Source organism: Papio anubis, chromosome 6 (genome assembly GCF_008728515.1).
Source record: "Papio anubis isolate 15944 chromosome 6, Panubis1.0, whole genome shotgun sequence".
Lineage (NCBI taxonomy): Eukaryota > Metazoa > Chordata > Mammalia > Primates > Cercopithecidae > Papio > Papio anubis.
In genome coordinates, this window is record NC_044981.1 from 22,609,905 (window position 1) to 22,629,776 (window position 19,872).

The 19,872-nt window shown below is 35.2% G+C and overlaps 1 long non-coding RNA gene across 1 annotated transcript; it reads left to right on the top strand.

The window, feature by feature from the left end:
- The first annotated feature begins 4,310 nt into the window (after positions 1 to 4,310).
- Positions 4,311 to 17,777, top strand: LOC103883522. The gene is made up of 3 exons (XR_002521470.2): positions 4,311 to 4,684; positions 4,946 to 5,085; positions 10,145 to 17,777. It is a non-coding gene; the product is annotated as an uncharacterized LOC103883522 (long non-coding RNA).
- Positions 17,778 to 19,872: the final 2,095 nt, after the last annotated feature.

The window sequence follows — 19,872 nt, forward strand, 5'->3', positions numbered from 1 at the left end:
ATGCAGTAGAAATAGCTCAGGGCGAGGTTAGCTTTTGAATATTTGCTCTGATTCTTACTCTAATTCATATAGTTGTTATAATGATTAAAGAGTGCAGTATGTAAATTCTCCAGTACACAGAGGAGTTACAATAAATGTTAGCTCTCATCTTCTTCTATTTATTCTAAAAGTTTAACCTTAGTTTATTGGCTGATATGTGCGAGGGCAAATTTTCACCAATTGATAGTTTTGAGAGCTAAATAAAACTGCTCTTTTACAATAAACACTAATTCTAATGAAAATCCTTAGATGACTTCATCCCCTTGACTTTTTATGGTAAAATAAAACAATAATAATGTGTGCAATGGACATTTAGTCTCCATATAATATTTTTGAAATCAAATTCTGTAAGTAAAGGCTAGTATGGCAAGGCAGAAATGAGATGGCACACTCAAACAAAAGGAAATTAATGTAGGGACTTTTTATAAAGGTGTGGCAAGGTTAAGAGAGCTAGAGAGACCCAAAGCCAGAAGACAGGGCAGCCTGAGAGGAGGTGTGGCCCTCTGTGGAGAAAAGCAGCCACTGTTGGCCAGCAATTGAGCAGGGAGAGAACTCAGGATATGCATACCCTGGCCACACTCAGCTCCTGCCAGGTCCTCCCATTAGTTGAACTCAGTGAGAAGCAAGCTTGGTTCATCCAGAGTGAATCTGGAGTAGGAAGCAAATGTTGTCCAGCATAGTTGTGTGTGTGTGTGTATTCACTCACACACATACACAATCAAAGTCAAAAGCAGCTTATTCTAGTAACTCACACTTGAGTCTTCACCCCTGCCAGTGTAAGGTTAAATGCTATAACATGATTATTTGGGCTTGGAAGACAAATAACTGAGGTAGTTAACTATATCAGGACAAAAGGTCAGAACAGTGATTCATCATATAATTTTCAACTTCTTAGGCACTGCTAAGATAGCTGGGAAATGATTTAACGAGCCCCAAATTCAGTGTCTGCTGTTTAGAAAAAAGGAAGGATGACTCCAAACTGAGATCAGATGTGAGTGGGTTAAAATTCCATCTGCTTCTTGAGAAGGGCTGAAATGAATTCCCCTGTGAACAGGCCATCTATTATTTACCTTACTTAATCCAGTGCTCATGGCACTAGAAGTTATCACCACAGGGATTTGAGTTTGGCCTTTTGACTAATAACTTTCTTGGGAGGGATCGGTTTTGCTCTGAGAGGAGGACTGGATGTTCCACCAGATGAAAGCTTTCAGATGTTAATGAAATTGGATTCATCCCTGACCTATTTCCTGGTGCTTGGTGTTTCACCTGAGGGTGAACTCAAGAGATAGCCAATTTGGAGATAATGTCCTACGCACACTTCTGACATTTGTTCTACAAGAGAAGCTAAGCAACTTGTGATTTCATGCAAAGCAAAGATGGGAGGCTGGGCATGGTGGCTAACTTTTGTAATCTCAGCACTTGAGGAGGCTGAGGCAGGAGGATTGCTTGAGGCCAGGAGTTCCAGACCGGCCTGGGCAATATAGTGAGATGCTGTCTCCATAAAAAATAAAAATATTAGCCAGGCATGGGGGTGTATGCCTGTACTCCCAGCTATTTGGGAACCCGAGGAGGGAGGATTGCTTGACCCTAGGAATTTGAGGTTATATTAAGCTATGATTGCATCATTGCATTCCAGCCGAGTGGACAAAGTAAGACCTTGTCTCTTAAAAAAAAATGGTAAGTAGCTGTTCATACTTTCAAATGAATTGAGAGAAATATGAAATCTGTAATTTGAGAGGTAACATGTAGTCAAGACTTTTCATTTGCAGGAATCTGGATTAACAGAGAAAACTAATTTCTGAGTTTGGGAGCACTAGAGATGATAATCTTGACTAAACCTAGAAAATTTACCCAAGAAATCCCCTTTCTCCTTAAGCTAGAAATATGTGGAGCTATGGAGGCAGCGAACCATAAATGTCATACCATTTCTGAGAATCTAAGGAATTTTCTATATCATATATTGGCAATGTTAAGTTGATACAGTTTGGCTGTGTCCCCACCCAAATCTCATCTTGAATTGTAGCTCTGGTAATCCACATGTGTCAGGGGAGGGACCCAGTGGGAGGTAACTGAATCGTGGGCATGAGTTTTTGCCAACTTGTTCCTGTAATAGTGAATAAGTCGCATGAGATCTGATGTTTTTTTAAAGGGTATTTCCTTTGCACACATTCTCTTGCCTGCTGCCATGTAAGACTTGACTTTGCTCCTCCTTCACCTTCCACCATGATTGTGAGGCCTCCCCAGCCATGTGGAAATGTGAGTCCATTCAACTCTTTTTTCTTTATAAATTACCCAGTCTTGGATATTTCTTCATAGCAATATGAGAACAGATTACTACAGTAAATCATACTATTTCTTGTAATTAAATTTCTCTTCAGATCACTTTGAGATGAGCCCATACTTTATTTCAGATATCTCATAAATTTTTACGAATGCAATGATGATGCTATCAACCACAAAATTCCAAGAAATTAATTGCCTGGTAAAAGTAAGAATGGGTACCCAACTGGGTGTTACTATAAAACATTTTAGAGAATGTTATATCCATTGGGAAGTACATATGTTGACACTTTAAAGGTATTTCACTTCCAAATTTTCTCAAGTAGAAATATGCTTCTACATAATGTACCACAGTAGGCTTTCAAAAATATAGGCATTACCTTTATGTTTTGTTCAATGTCCTACACATGTTTTCTCATTTCAGTTAAAATAAAACCCAAGTCAGTCATTGCGGTTTAGAAGTCCCAGCATGATCTGGTTCCCACATCATTTGGTGCCACATTCCCTCTCACTATACTCTAGCTGTACTGAGCTCCTTGTTGTTCCATGCCAACCTCGTTCTCGCCTCAAGGTCTTTATGCCTTCTGTCTGCTCCACCTGGATGGCTCTCATCTCATCTCTTCATTTGACTGTCTTCATCTGATCATTCAGGTGCATGTGCAAGTGTTTCCTCTGCAGACAGTACCCCTGAAGTCCTCCTTATAGAAACTAGTGTCCCATTCTAGTAAGCCTTGATCCCTGATCTTGATTTGCATTTTCCTCAGAGCTTACAGGGTATCATTAACTAATTTTTTTATTTGTTTAATATATTCTTATTGTTTGTCTTCCCTGTACATTGTAATCACCTTGAGGGCAAATACTTGTTTGGTAATGGCCTTGTGACACATAGAGCAACAGCTGGAAAAAAATTACACACACACACACACACAATTTCTAAATAAGTAACTGTTGAAAGAATGAATGCTTGTACCTCTGCATGGAAGCCCTGCATCCTGAGTCCTTTTCTGGTTTTACCTATGACCTCAAAACAAACATGACTTCGATTAAGTTTTCGTATTTTTAAACTTTAGCTTACCACTTGTAAAATAATATCAATTCCTGACTTTCTCTGAGAGTCACACTTTCCATAAGTATCTTGAAATTCTTACATGCAAACTGCTTTTTATGTCAAAATTATGTCTGACACCATTTGAGAGCTGTGAGATGACCTTGATAAAGGTTTGTGTGTTTGAGTAGCAAACTTTAAGTGTTGTGAGATACAACTGGATGCCCCTTGACTTAACAAACTTGCCCTTCATACCTCGCATGATAAAGTCTGTGCATTGTGAAGTAGAAGGACATTTCTTAGTCAATATTTATTTTTCTTGTATTTGTATCATATTGCTCTCCACGTGAGTTTGTTTTCATGGAGTAAATGTGTCAATCATATTGACACAGATATGGTCTATGAAACAGTTGTATTTGCTAATTTAAACTGATGAACTGGCATTCTCTTTTCCTATCTTACTGTCTTGCCTTGGATAATATGAATTAGTCCTTGAGAGAGGAATGATTGTTTTTGATGTGGACAAAATTGGTCGTTTTTGACCATGGCATTCTAGTGCTACCTTATGAGGGATTAGAGTAGGCCACCAGTCTGCTTTTACAAGGTGAACACCATATCTAACTGTCACTCAGATCAAAAGCTTCCCTCTCATCCTTAGTTATTTGCCTCCAAAAGCCACAACAGATTTTTATTTTTATTTATTAATTAATTTTTTTAGAGACAGGTTCTCTCTCTATTGCCCAGGCTGGAGTACAGTGGCATAATCATAGCTCACTGTAACCTTGAACTCCTGGGTTCAAGTGATCCTCCTGACTCAGTAGCCTGAGTAGCTAGGACTGTAGGCACACATCACTACACCCAGCTAATTTTTTTTTTTTTTTTTTTTTGTAGAGATGGGATCTCACTGTGTTGCCCGGGCTAGTCTTGAACTCTTGGGCTCAAGCAGTCCCTCCACCTTGACCTCCCAAAGTGCTGGGATTACAAGCGTGAGTCACTGTGCCAGGCCTAACAGATTAATTTTTTTTTTTTTTGGCTCTTTCACTTCATATGAGTAGAATAATGTACTGTGTACCTTTTAGATTTCTTGATCAATGTATTTATTCATCTTTGCATGTAGCAGTGTTTCTTCTATTTTCCTTGATATATGGTATTTTATTGTCCATTATCAAAATTTTTTTACTTATTCTATTGTAAATAGACATTGTTTTTATTTCCAGTTTGGGACTTTTATACAGGATGCCATGAACATTTTGTATATGTCTGTTGGAGTTCATATATATGCCTTCCTGTTGGATATATGCTCACAGCTGGAATTGCTGGGTATGTATGTGTGTTCAGATTTATCAGATACTGCCAAGCAGTAATCAAAAGTAATTGTATCAAGGTGTACTCCCACTGTCAGTGTGTGAGAGTCTAATTTCCTCTTTATCCTTTTAATTTTAGCCATTCTGGTGGATGTTCAGTAGTACCATGTCTGATTTTAATTTTCTTTGCTTTAATGACACATGATGTTAAACATCTTATGATATACTTATTAACCATTTGGAAATTTGAAATTATATTTATTAACTATTTATACAGATTAGAAAAAGGTCTCCATTTCTCAAAATTCTTCGAAGCCATCTGCTCGGAAAACTGTCATAATAGCCTCCCAGAGTGACAATAACTTTAAGGTACATGACAACACCTGGACATGATCAACACACAGCCTGATCCCTAGGGTGAGTAACAGTCTGTCATAGACAATCAGACAGCAGTCACTCAAGCTATGTTAAAAACTCACCTCAGAGATTTATGTTGACCAAAGCAAAGAGAGATCTTATATGATTCTCCAGGACCGTACGAACTAAAGTAGAGCAGATAACCCTGAAAGATAACCCTGGCACTGAGTTCTGGCAGGAAAGTTTCCCATGAAAGGAGGGGCTTGACTCAGAGAGTATTCACCAGGGGTGGTTTTCAAAATATTTTATGACCCATGTAGCACAGTCACTGAGCAGTCATATGAATCCCAACCACAACGGACACAGCTCAATGGATGCATGCCACGGTACTTCGATCCTGAGTATCACGACAATAGGGACCAACAGGAGACAGCAGGTATTTAAGAAAAAAGGGATACACGCACACAAACACACACACACACACACACACACACACACAGAGATATGCTACAAGTAAACACATTTCTTCATAGTTTTGCTTAGAACTGGGCCCTAAGTTCAGTATTGAAAAATTGGTTAGCAAGTTATGTTGTTAACCGATATCACTGATCCACTGTGTAAAAATACACAGATCAACATGTCTCCTTATAAGCAAATGTGCTTATACCTTTAAATTAGGAATAATATCTTCCTCATTTGTTCTGATTTGTTTCAGACAATATAGGTTCCCATTTGAAAATCAATACAACCTATTGTCAACAGAAAGTATTTTGGGGGGAAAATTAAATGGGTGCTCATTGAAAGTTTCAGATTCATTTTACATTCAGTGAGATGAGAAATGTGAGACATGTAGCATAGAAACATTTTCATTACACGAATATTTAGATAGATAAAGCATCATTTAAATGTTGCTCTGAATTCAGAATAGAAGCTACAGTCATCCTTACCAAAATTTTAAAAATCTTCGGTTTGTCATGTCTGGTAACCTTTAGTTTTTTTCGTTGATAGTGTGATTTGATAAGTGAAAGCTTATAGTATATAAAATATTTTCATAAGATATATTTACATACAAAAACTTCATTGAAAAGTAATCTATATTCAGAATATAAACTATGGTCATATTTATAAGCTTTACTAACATTTAAAAAAATCTCATAATAGTGTAGTGACCAATCTCATGACCTTTCGATTACCTACTGCATTTGATTTTATTTTTAGTGCTTTCAATTATCTTCCTGATACTCAGATATTTTACAGTGAATTAATTCTGATGTGGAAGAGTTTCATCTTCCTTGTGGGGGGTATGAGTCATTATTCCTTTCATCTTATGCACAGTGTTTTTCCATAGTCATTTGACTAATCATGAACTATTTAAGCATTTCTGAATATAGAGAGTAGGCACCAGATTGATGGTCATTTATTTGGAGTCAGGAAAATGATCTTATAATGTTAGTGATTATGTTAATTACTTCAAAGGGATGGATTTAGCATCCGCATGGACAAATTGAAACATGAGAAACTAATAATGTTGCTAAAACACATAAAAAGCATTTATAAATAATTTAGCTTTATGTTTATGTAGCATTAGAAAAATAAGTTAATTGAAATTATAAAGAGTATTTTTAGATTAGAATTTGATTTACTTTTATATTATCTGTACTTGCCTTCATTATTCTCTAAAATTTTCTTTGTTTTGAATTTTGATATCAGTATCTTATGTGCAATTTTGTTGCTCTCCAGTTCAAAACTTAAATAAATCGTTGCCCTTAAAATTACCTTTATAAGCCAGACATTTCAGTCCCTTTGAGAAAACATGAGCATCTCTAGGTCAGCTTGCTTTTAAAATTGTTTTGGGAAGCCCAAAGGCTGCATATAAATAAGTGTATTTGAAAGCCTGTGGCAGAGTGGTGCATAATGTGTAGGTAATGACTGAATTCTCAATTCAGGCTGGCCAACAAACTAGAAAACGAACATAGCTAATTTAAACAAGATCTGGTGGAGGGAAAGAAATTACTTACCGCCACTCTTCTTAAAATGGATTGTGCCTGTTATTTAATTATTACAACCATTGCTCTGAAATAATTAAGCATCCTCAGCCTTGCTACACATTCTGGAATAATAGACAGAGATGTGGTACAGGGCCAGCAGTTGACAATCTACTTAAACTGCCAGGAAAATAAACATGGGCCAATTGGCCTAAGTAAGAACAAGGCAATTGGCCTGGAAAGATAAAAGAGACTTGGAGACACTCTCCATGGGCAGTAATGGGTAACAATATTTGGTTATTTTCCTCACTATATATGTTGGAATGGGTAAGTATATGAAGTTACCTTAATAATTTCTAACAAACTTCCATTTGTTTATTTTGTTTTCTTTTTAACTATAGCAGTATTTCGCAATACAACATAAAATACTCATGTAGGAAGAAGAAAATTCATTATTTATTGTTAATGGGGGGGGAAAGAACATTTGTGAATAACATTCTCTTATCAATGATTCTTAATGCAAATTTTTATTAAAAGTATATACTAAAGTATATAACATTGTCTTAGAAAACTGTCCTGACTCAATTGAGAATCCATATGGTTCTGGATTTTAAACAAATGTCAAACAAATGGCACTTATTCATTTAATAAATATCACTTTATTATGTTAAGTAGCTTGACTGAGCCATTCTACCACATATACTTATATCAAAACATCATGTTGTACATCATAAGTATAGACAATTTTTCTTGTCAATTTAAAAAAATTAATTGAATGCCAAATGGTAGAAACTGCCAGTTGTTTACCAATTTCCTTTTTTCCTGACTTAAAAAGTAAATTTCTCAGTTTCAGTTGAAAGCATATCTGCTCAGAGAAGAACTCTATTACCTAGTTTCCCTTACAGCATGGACTGCTATGTGACTAGATTCCAGTCATGAGCAGAAGTGACAGGGTGTATCCTCAAAGCTTGGGACCCTTCCCTTCTTTCCACCGTGAGAGAAATCCTCCAATACTATACCACTCCCCTCCAGCCAGTGTTAGAGAGAAATAAACGTCAATCTTATTAAAAACCCTTGTGCTTTGGGGTCTCTTAGTTATGTCAACTTAGCATGTTCATTAAATAATAGAGCCTCTCTTGACAGGTATAACACTAAAAGTGAAATCGCATTAAAAAAAATTTGTTGCCTTCATTCTCTGAGATGATAATATTAACACATATAAATTCCTACTACATACATATATATACTACTGGTAAAATATTTTTAGAATGACACTCAAAACTAACCATCCTAATATTGCAATAGCAATGTACCTCTGGACTGTCAATGCTCAGATTCCATGCTCTCCCTCCTACTCCTTTACTGATGGAATCCTCTTTCTAGTGACACCTGAGCTTACAGCCACAGTGCCTCACTCATGAAAAAAGCCATCATCAAAAGTTTGTGCTAACTCTCAGGCTTTTATAAGTTCATATGTGATTATGATAATGTCTGAAAATATCTCTCTAATAGACTAGATAAGGCCATTAAAGTACAGTAAGACTTAGTTTATATCAAAGTATTGACAGCATTTTTCTGCATAATAATAGTGATATTTATTCTTCTCAGGATATAACCTTAGCAAGGTCATCTCAGGCTAACCTTAGCAAGATTCCAGAAATCTAAATTGTTTTCCTCCAAAATTATCTTATCCTCTCGACATCCCCTTTACCAATAAGTACTCTGTTCTTCACATGATAAAGGAAGTGACCTGAATTTCTTTTAAAGATATGATGTATTTATAATCACATTTATAGTATTACCCCTACAAGAAGAAATTAGAACTTGATTAATTTCTAAAGATGTAGGGTGTTAGGGAGACATCTTCAAATATATTAATGCAAAAGAAAAGACAGAATTAGGAAGAAAAAAATGCTTTCTTTTGAAGAGTCTATTTAATAACTTAGACATTTACTTGTAAAGTATGTTTTGTAATGATAAATTTATTCTTTTTTTATATTCCCCGAAGAATAGCAGGAGTAATTAGATAAGAACGCCCAGAATCAGTGTCTTCCAGTTACAGAACAGATATTCTTCAAAGAGATCAGGAAAAATTCTCTTCCACACTTTTATTTTAGACTCTAAAAATTTACAGTTTTCCCTTAGACCACTCACACAAGGAAAAAAAATAAAAACCTAAAACTTCAGCATGTCTGCCCTTTATCTTGTTCAGAACGTAGGTCCTCAGAAACTGACTTTAGATTTTGGCACACATCCATGTTCACACCCATACACAGACTACAGTCAGCCCTCCACATCCATGGGTTCTGCATCTATGGATCCAACCAACCACAGATTGAAAATATTAGGAAAAAAACAATAAAAATAACAATACAACAATAACAAATACAAATGTAAAAACACAACACAGTATAACAACTATTTAAATAGCATTTACCTTGTATTAGGTAGTATAAGTAATCTAGAAGTGATTTAAAGTATATCGGAGAATGTGTGTAGCTATATGCAAATACTATGCTTTTTTTTCTTTAAAATGGAGCCCAGGCTGGAGTGCAACAGCATGATCTTGGCTCACTGCAACTTCTGCCTCCCGGGTTCAAATGATTCTCTTGCCTCAGCCTCCCGAGTAGCTGGGATTACAGGCGCCTGCCACGACGCCTGGCTAATTTTGTATTTTTAGTAGAGACGGGGTTTCACCATGTCGGTCAGGTTGATCCTGAACTCCTGACCTCAGGTGATCTGCCCGCCTTGGCCTCCGAAAGTGCTGGGGCTACAGGCAAGAGCCACCACACCCAGCCACTATGCCATTTTTTATAAGGGACTTGAGCATCCACAGATTTCAGTATCTGTGGGGAATCCTGGATCTAATCCCCCAGGGATACTGAGGGTTGACTGTGCCTCTTCTGAGTGCTTTTCTGGTTGCCTTCCTGTATTATGGTCAAATGGCCACATGCTCTCAACACAGGGCAGAAACACAGGAGTATCTGCCACATCATGTCCAATCCAAACATCTCGAGAACATTGCTGGGGAGACAAAATAAAAAACACCTGGCCCTTTTGCTTTAGTTTCCTTTTGTTAAGATCTAACAACCACTTGACAAGGTAATTGAGGGATGACTTTTTACAATCTCTAGGAAAGGAAGACCAATCAAATGAGAGAGGAGAATCCACACTGGTGCTAAAGGAAGACCAATCAAACGAGAGAGGAGAATCCACACTGGTGCTAGACCATAACTCCACAGCACTCTGAAGCAGGGAGAAGACTGAGGAGACTTCTGCACACTCTCAGATGGCCTGGATTGCAGCAACAGTCAACTATCAATTTTCTCACCTACACTTACTCCCCACCATCTTTACATAGCCTCAAAATGATTTCTCCTACCCTATCAGTCCTTAGCGTAGTGTCCATTAAAGGAAAGAATTAATGACATAGAGTCTAGACCTGCCTTAGTAGATGATCGAGTGATTGCTAATGTCAAATAATGTATCCTCTCGTAGCCTATTTAAAACGAGAGAGTTAACTACATGAGCTGATTCAGCTCTAAAGTTCACTGACTTGGAATATGGAATTTAATTTATATGGAAAATAAAGACCAGGTAAGTTACATACCTGGTGTCCACACTGCTCATTACCAACAGATGTACAATTTGATATTCAGTTGCTTAGCATTGAGTTCAGCTTTCATCTCTTTACCTGTGATTTACGTTGTATAAAATTTTGAATTCAGGGTGGCTTTCTTCTTATTACATCATATGTTTTGCTTCAATTAATAAATGTTTAGGAATAAAACATTTAACATAAATCAGTGTAACACAATCAAATTTTGACAAAAAAGTAATTAGGAAATATCAAATATATCTCAAAGCAACAAATAACCTTTTGATTTTCTAGTAGTTTTATTTGTTATTGCTTTTTCTCCTGTAGGTGATTCCCATGCAGTGATTGCCAAATGGGCTTTCTTCCCAGGTCCCCTGAAAGGATCTGGAGGAAATAATGACGCTCAGCAGATGATTCATGATCACTCGGAATTTCTGAGAACCATGGCAAGTATGACAGCAGCACAGAGATAAGCTTTAAGCAATTTCTAAATATCATACATTTCAGTTTATTTATCATCACAATGGTGTTTTTTGTTTGTTTGTTTTTGTTTTTTTTTTGAGATAGAATCTCACTCTGTCACTCAGGCTGGAGTGCAGTGGTGCGATCTTGGCTCACCGCAAACTCTGCTTCCTGGGCTCAAGTGATTCTCGTGCCTCAGCCTCCCGAGTAGCTGGGATTACAGGTGTGTGCCACTGCACCCGGCTAATTTTTGTAATTTTAGTAGAGACGGGGTTTCTCAATATTCATAGGCTGGTCAGGAACTCCTGGCCTCAAGTGATCCACCCACTTCAGCCTCCCGAAGTGTTGGGACTACAGATGTGAGCCACGGCACCTGGCCGAACACAATGAGTATTTATAAAGTCAATTTTGTTATGGGGTTGAGAAAGATAACTTTTAAAAATAATGGGAATATATTCTATGTGTACACAGAGATAAAGAGTATGTAGGAAGATCTTGAAAATGACGTGCTTATCAGCCTGGAACAGTACGGATTGATCAGATGACTAGGGAAAGCATCCAATCTCCAAAAATGTACTAGAGGAGAGATAGGAAGAAAAGTTAATTGACTAGTAAATGTTCTGTATTTCAAGTCTATTACATAAAAATTAAGTACTTAAAAATTCAGTGATGTTTCAAATTAAATTAGACTAGGTCCCAATACAGAAACATTTAAAATATATACACAAGTCTTTGAGACTATTTGGATACACCTGGATATATTTTCCTTGTGGCAGAATGTGGGTCATGAAAAATAATAATCTTTCATTTTCAAAGTAGAAACATACTAATGCATAAATGTATTGCTTATAATGTATCAGTCTGCAGGGTATTATTTTTCTCATAATAGGAAATGGCAGACGTAGGTAACTATATTCTTCTGGTGTAAAATGGAACAGAACAATCTTTTGCAATTACAATGCATAGACTATACTGGCCCTAGTGCAGGAAGCATAACAATTTGCATATTTTAATTTGGAGGTTAGGGACCCCTGTCAAAGTAACAGCTTGGACCAGGTCAGCAAGGAGAAATTGAGAAGAGAGAAATAATTGAAAAGGCAGTTCCCAACAAAATGAAATTTGTCTCGTTGTCACTTAAGGTTGTCTTCTTGTCTTTTTGAGAGAGCAAGGTCAGCTTAAGAATGAAGGGAGAGTAGAGCTTGGTAGATCACTAAGGACCAAAGGATAATTTTTTTAATAACAGTGGCAATTGCAATATATATTTATGAAGGGAAGAGGAAAAAAATGCACATCGCTTTCCAGTTAAGAGTCAGCAGGTGTCCTTTGTGTCAAAATATTGCAGATGTGTACATGGCTGCTCTAAAGTTTGTCCTCAAAGACAAGCAGGTTACAAAGGAGATGAAGTACTTAATGAAATAATTTAGTGTGACATATTGATATTGAAGGCTGGAAGGCAGAAAAGGATTTGCAACAAAATTAAGGTATGTCTTTCTTGAAACAGTTCCCCGTTCCTTTCTCCGAGGGCTGATATGAGATTTTCCCAAGAAAACAAGCTCGTTTTATTTCTCTCTCCAAGTTTATGCCAAAACATAGATGCCAATGTGAAGCTCAACATCTGCACCGCATGAAAATCTCATTGGAATATAGTCCAGAGAAAAGTCAGGTTATGAAATGTTTCATCGGTTATGTATTGGAGGGGTTTTAATCTCTCCAGTGTCATGTGTTTTCAGTTAGAATGTACATTAGTAAAAAAACCTAGAGCACTAGCGGTGAAGGGAATTAGGCCTGGGAAATGTTAGTTTTAGATAGCAGGAGTGGAGGTGGCTAGTGCTATTATCAGGGCATAAAAACAGCAGCCAAACTTCTATTCTGAGTAAGAATAAACAAGGTCACAAGTTTCTGAGTATACTATAAAGTAATTGCTTCATGATATAGTGTCATCATTTACATAAAAAGCAAAGAAAAACACCCCCCAAAAAGTTATATTCTGTGATTGCCAAGCTGTTTTCTGCCCTCACACATCTCAAGGAAACCCATTCCTCAGTAATGATGGCTCACTATGTCAGTGACTCTCAACTGGCAATAAGTAGATAATCAAAGTTTGCAGGAAGGCAGTTAGGAAGGATGAAATGTGTAAGAGTTCCCCTTTCCCTCCTTTGTATAGAATCAAGAGTACAGCATCAATCACCAGGTAAAAAATCAAAATATTGGGCTTAGAGTACTAGTTCTCTAGCTGTGCAACCCTGGACAAATCTATTAGTATTAATAACTCCAATTTTCAGTTTTCTCATCTTGAAACAATACGTTGTTCTGCACAGTTTTTGTGAAACTACATACATGAATGTGCTGTTTTAGACTGTGAAGTGTGCTGAAGATTTAAGTTTTCCTTATTAATTGGCAGAGATGAATGTACTTACTTGGTCTCGAGATTCTTGCAAACCCGTTTGTTGAGTCATTTTCTCTAGAGCTGAATCTCAAACACCAATGTGCTGTCTCTCTGGTCCCAATCAGATAAACAATGTTATGATCTGCTTCTACACACTTACCTGCCCAGGGCATCCCTCCAGGAGGAATGGACTTGTCCTCACAAATGCATTTTTTAAAATTTTTATTATACTTTATGTTCTAGGGTACATGTGCACCATCATTCTCAACAAATGCATCTTTAATATGAAGAACAACTGTTGCTCCAAAAACAGTTCTGAAATTTCTGTCACCTAGTGACTCCTAAATTTGCTGTGATTTTTCTCTTTTGAAAAATAATAAGAAAATGTGTCAAACAACATATCTAATCCTGAGGTAATGTCCTGGTGAAAAGCTGCAAAGTGGCAATCTTGAGAATTTTCATTTAAAAAAAAGACCACACAACACTTGCTATGAAAAAATATTACATTCTCTCCAGAGAAGTAACACTTCCTCCTTTGTTCTGGAGGTTCTCCAAAGACTTCAAAGCCATTTTGCAGGTTATGTTACCTAAAGTTATTAAAACTCACAAAATATCCATGAAGTAATAAAATGGAAACTATTCATATGCCAGTCAAACAGATACAGAAACAGTGGTCCTAAGAAAATATGACCTGTCTAAAGCCTCCTAACAAAAAATTGATGGGTCCAAAAATAGAATCTAGGCAGCTGACTCTAGACATTCCAAAACACTTCCTCTCTTCAGAATTGTTATTGTTAATTCCCTCTACACATAAACAACCTCCAGCTCCCGGAGGATGGATGAGATCATGCTAACAAGTCATCCATTCTTTCCATAAGAAATACAGCAGTCATAGCCAATGAGTTAATTCATAGAATGTCCATGTGCCATAGTGAACACACACACACACACACACACACACACACTCCCCACACTCCCATTCTAGGTGCAGATTGTTTTTGTTTTCTTCAGTTAAGCTGTAGTTGAGATTTTAATTTCAAGCTTTAGCCCATGACTTCTGCCTAAATTTCACACTCGATGCTTTCCTATGTCTTCTTGTTCTTTCCTCCCTGTATCAAATAGTAAAAAACTAGACCATGGTAAAATGGATTTTTGACAGATTTTATAATTTAGCTATTGTCACTTCCACAAAGGCCATTCATTATACTAACATGTATTATGGACATGAAACAGAATTTGAAAAGTTGAAAGTCATTCAACCCTGATCATAAAAAATAATTTCATAATTTAAAGTTACCATATCAGAATTAAATTTGATTTAAAGATGTTAAAAAATGAATATATTTGAGAAAGAAATCCTTGCAAATAGCATCTCAATATAATGTAGGCAATTTGCACAATTTATGTATACTTTCTCCTGCCAAGATACTTCTAAGAAAAGACAATGGTAAAGACAATGGTAGTAGGAAACAGGAATTGGCTCTCCAAAGACCAGCTGCAGTTATCGGCAAAAGATACTTTGTCTATGTGTGCAGTTTAAAAAGGACTGGTAGCCTACACTGGGTTTTAGGTCAGACTGGAGCATGTGGGGTTGAGGGGGAAAGCTATTACCAGCGTCCTCTTCTTTAAATATGAAAGAGGATATTCTGGCTACATTGTTGGTGATCAGCAGTGTCTGACTCAGCCTCTGCAATTTTTCCATTATAATGCTCACGAAAATAGGGAAAGAGATGCAGTTTCAACAGTGGAAACTAGAAATGTGGGTCAAAAATGTGTCATGCAAAAGTTGGAGAGTCAACTAAGGAAAACTTAGCCTGGAGGCAGAGTGAGAAAGGCACATGGGTTAATGAGGTAGGGGATTTCCATCTATACAGACTCATAGAGGCACAAACCCACCTTTCTGCTTTGTAAAAGCTCCACTCTATTTAATCCAAATACACTGTTCCACCCCTTGGCCCTGCTCCAAGCTCTAATGCATCTCTCTACCCCAATATTCCTCAGGAATGAAATGCTAATGAGGTCAAAATGAATGTGAGTAATATTTTAGATTTTCTTCACTATTTGGGAGTTTTCTGCAATGCAAGAAATACAGAGAACTTCAGACTAGACAGAATAAGATTCTTCCCTTGTGTCTAGACAAGGTAATCTAGTCATAACACCATGAGATTGTTTCTCAGACCAACAGATACTAAATTAAAGACAACACGGTACCAGAAAGTTGACTGGTGTGAACAGTGATACCTCCTATATCTTAAGATTTGAAAGGATGATTCTAACTAGATTCAGATAAAACTGAGTAATACTAATACAGAAAAATCCATTTGTTTCAAGGATGAGGCAATCTCTTTTCAAAACAAGTAAGTACTGTATGAAGTGATTGTATAACACAAAACACAGACACTAGAACTAGAGAAGGAGCAGAAGGATATTTTTTGAAATCATTTGTAATTTTAAAAGTTTATAAATTACTGCATTTGTTTCTTGCTGTAAAAAATGTAAGGAAACAAGGCTTCTACACAATAAGCCAATAATGGTAAATTTATTAAAATTACACACTGACATTTGAATTGGAAGGACAGAAAGTAGCATGATAATTTCTAGAGGCCGAGAAAAGGAAGGAAGAGAGAATTGTTTAATGAGTACAGAGGTTCAAGTTTGCAAAATGAGAAGAGTTTTGGGGATTGGTTACACAGCAGTTTGTATTTAACACTACTGAACTGTCACTTAAAATAGTTAAGATGGTAAATTTCATATTATATACATTTTGCAATTATTAAATTAGAAAGAAAGATAATAACTAATGTAAAAAACAAAAATAACTTGAATAGGAGGCAAGCTAAATATGTCAGAGGAAAAGAAAGGTCTCTGTGTAACTTAGTGGATATGAGCACAGGATTTGCATTAAAAATTGTCTTATTACATATTACAGTTCCACTATTTTCCAACTCTTTTATTTTGGAAAATTTCCTTAGTCTCTGAAAGCCTTATTATCTTCACTTTAGAAAGCGTAATAATAGCACATTCTTCATAGGATTTCTGGTAAATATTCATTGAGATAATGCATTCAAAGTGAATGGTGTTTGGCATATAGTTAAGTGCTCAATAAATATTAATTATTGTTAAGTTATTCAAAACCCAAAATGTAATCACATAATTAAAATCAATATTATAAATAATAAAGACCTATATCAACTTTACAAAGATTGAACTATTAATAATGAATAAAAACTTGAGTGATTCTCATAGAACACAGAAGAAATAAGTAAGAAAATGAAAACAATTTGAGAAAAGATGATAGATATGGAGGGCAGAGAAAAATCTTCAACATATCTTAACTGGTGGCTTAATAAGGAATTTAAAGTCATAAACAAATTATAATAGAAGCCAAAGTTTCTATACTAAATACTTCGGTTTTTCAGAAGAAAAACCAAATAAATAAATGAAAAGAAAAACCAGTCCAATAAATAGAAAAAAACAGACAGAGGTTTGTAAAATTTTGTTTACTTTTTCATGTATTTTTAGTTTCAACTTTTAAAGAAAGTTCTTTAATTCCATCCAGGCAAAGCATTAACAATAATTTTTAAAAGTCACAACACCAAACCAAACAACAAAAGCCAGAATTGTTCCACATTTTTTTGAATTTACAAAATTCTAGAACCTCATTGAACAACGTCAGATCTCACAATCTCAATTGCCGTCACAAGTCAGATAGGCAATGCAAAATAATGAGGTAGGGCAGGTAAGTACTATGGCAAATTGGAGATTGCAGGTCCAACTTAAGGGCAGAAGTTGCAACTCAATTCTAATTCTGAATTGCTATGTGAGAATGCTCCAGTGCTGCCAACTGCTCTACCTTGTGAGCAAAGCCTACAAGTAGGGATTTTTATGTGAAATCTTCAGAATTGTTTAAAGTCATTAACCAATTCACATTTTCAGTTAGTGCTCTGCAGGCCAAGCAAAACAGATCAACACACAATATGGTCTGTAAGCAATACCTTGTCCATAGTTTATAAAGAACAAGGTTATAACCTAAATATAAGAGCTCCGTTTCTAGTCAAGTTTCTGTTCCTATGTAAAAGAAAAATATATTTCCATATGTTTAAACTCAGTATACATTTTATATATCCATCCTTCGTTAAAAATAAAAACCACAATGTATACTATAGCTGACAAGTCAATCAAACACAATAAATAATTCAAAATGAAAAAGCAATAAGATAAAGCTGCTGGTGAAAAACGTGGGTAATAATGACAAAAATTATAAATTATGGAAAGAAGTCAAAATAATGCTTGTAAATTATATATGTTAAACATGTATACATTAAGGAAAACAAATAAATATGAATTTATATGGAAAATAAATTTATAAACATTTTTAAATTGGAGAAATTTAAAGCATTTTGATTTTAAAATTGACCAACAGTCAAATTAGCTCAGAATGTGTAATATCCAAATCAGCTTCCAAATTTCTCGTAAAAGGAGACATTATCCTTAATGGGAAAGACAGTGATAAAGCAAAAGACATAGAAAATGGAAAACCAGAAAACATAAGCAATGTTAAAATGCAGAGTCTCAAATAGGTCCATAATATCAAATTACATATGAAGGACACATATCAAAAGTCAAAAAACATTTTAAAAGTAAAATTTGGGATGAAGTTATATTAGAAAAGCAGAAATGATATAGTGGCAGTTGTTTACTCTGCCTAATTTAGGAGTAAAGTTAATGCTCCATAAGAAAAGCCTGAAAACTATAGTTGTGAGCCAAATACTGCCTATTTCCTGTTTTGTAAATAAAGTTTTATTGGACAATACATCAATAAATGATGTATTATCTATGGTAGAGTTGTGTGTTTGTGACAGAGAGCATATTGCCCGTGGTACTGAAAATATTTACTTTCTGGTCCTTCACATAGAAAGTTTGCTGATCCCCAATTTACAATATGCATGTCATTATTCTGTGGCTTATTGCTTTCCTTGTGTACAGAGGCATAGCATTAGAGATATAAATCCTCCAAGTTAATCTGAAATTAATACATTACTGTCCTTTAATAAATAAATTATTATGCCACAATCAAGTTGTTTCCAATATAACCTATATTAAACTGATTTTTTAAATTATTCTACAACTAGGAATTATTTGCACTGAAAGTTGAACATGTCAGCAAGGTCATAATTTTTACGTCTCTCATTTGTCATAGTGAAATATTACAAATTATATAAACATTGTAATGCCTGCAATTTTTTGTTTACATTGCTTAGTTTCATGATAATTTTGAATTTTTAAATTTATTTCCTTTGATTTTTACAGCCTCCTTCATCTCTTCTCTTTGTAGGGAATAATTCTAGTGTAAGTATTATGCATTGATGTTACACAAAAGTTCAATAATATTGCACAAAGTAGAAAAATAATATACAAAGCCCAGGAATAAAAAGGTCATCTTAAAATGATAAAGGGATCAATTCATCAAAAAGACATAATGACCCTAAACATTTATTTACCAAATATTTATGTGATATTAATAGAGCCACCCTTTGATTAGTGTTAGCATGGCACATCCTTTCCCATCCTTTTGCTTCTAACTTATCTATTTCTCTATATTTATATAATGGGTTTCTTCTAGGGAGTGTATCTTGCTTTAAAAAAATATAATCATACGATCTTTGCCTTTTAATTGGGATTTAGTCTATTTATATTTGGTGTGATTATTGGCATGGTTGGGTATAAATCTCTTATTTTGCCATTTATTTTTCATTAGTCTCTTTTTTTGTTCCTTTTTTACCTTTTCTGCCTTCTTTTGGATTATTTTTTATGATTCCATACTATTTCTTTTGTTGGACAATTAGTAATAACTGATCATTGTGTTATTTTAGTGTCTACTTTAGTGTTTAAAGTACACATCTTTAACTTATCAATCTTCAAGTGATAGTATATAAATTAATGTGTACTATAAGAAACTTAAAAATTATATTTCCGTTTCTTCCCTCCCAGCCTTTATGCAATGTAATCAAATATTTTGCTTTGATATCTGTTATAACTCATAATATACATTGTTACTCATTTTTTTACAGTAGATTATCTTTGAAGAATTTAAATAATTTTTAAAGAAAGCTTTATATGTGCTACATAGGTATCATTCCTAAAGTTCTTCATTGGTTTCAGATATTTATGTTTGAAAAGCCTTCATTTAATCTTTGTTTTCTAAAGATATTTTCAATAGGTAAATAATTTCAGCTTGTTACTTGCTTTTTTTGTGTGTGTGTGTGTAGTTTGCATTATTTGAATTCTGCTAAAATACTTAAATTTTTAAAAATATATATGTGTATCTCCACACCCCTGCCTACTGCCCCTGGCTGATGTTATAATGTTTTTTTCTTTATCGTCAACTTTAAGTAATTTGAATGAGATGTGACTTG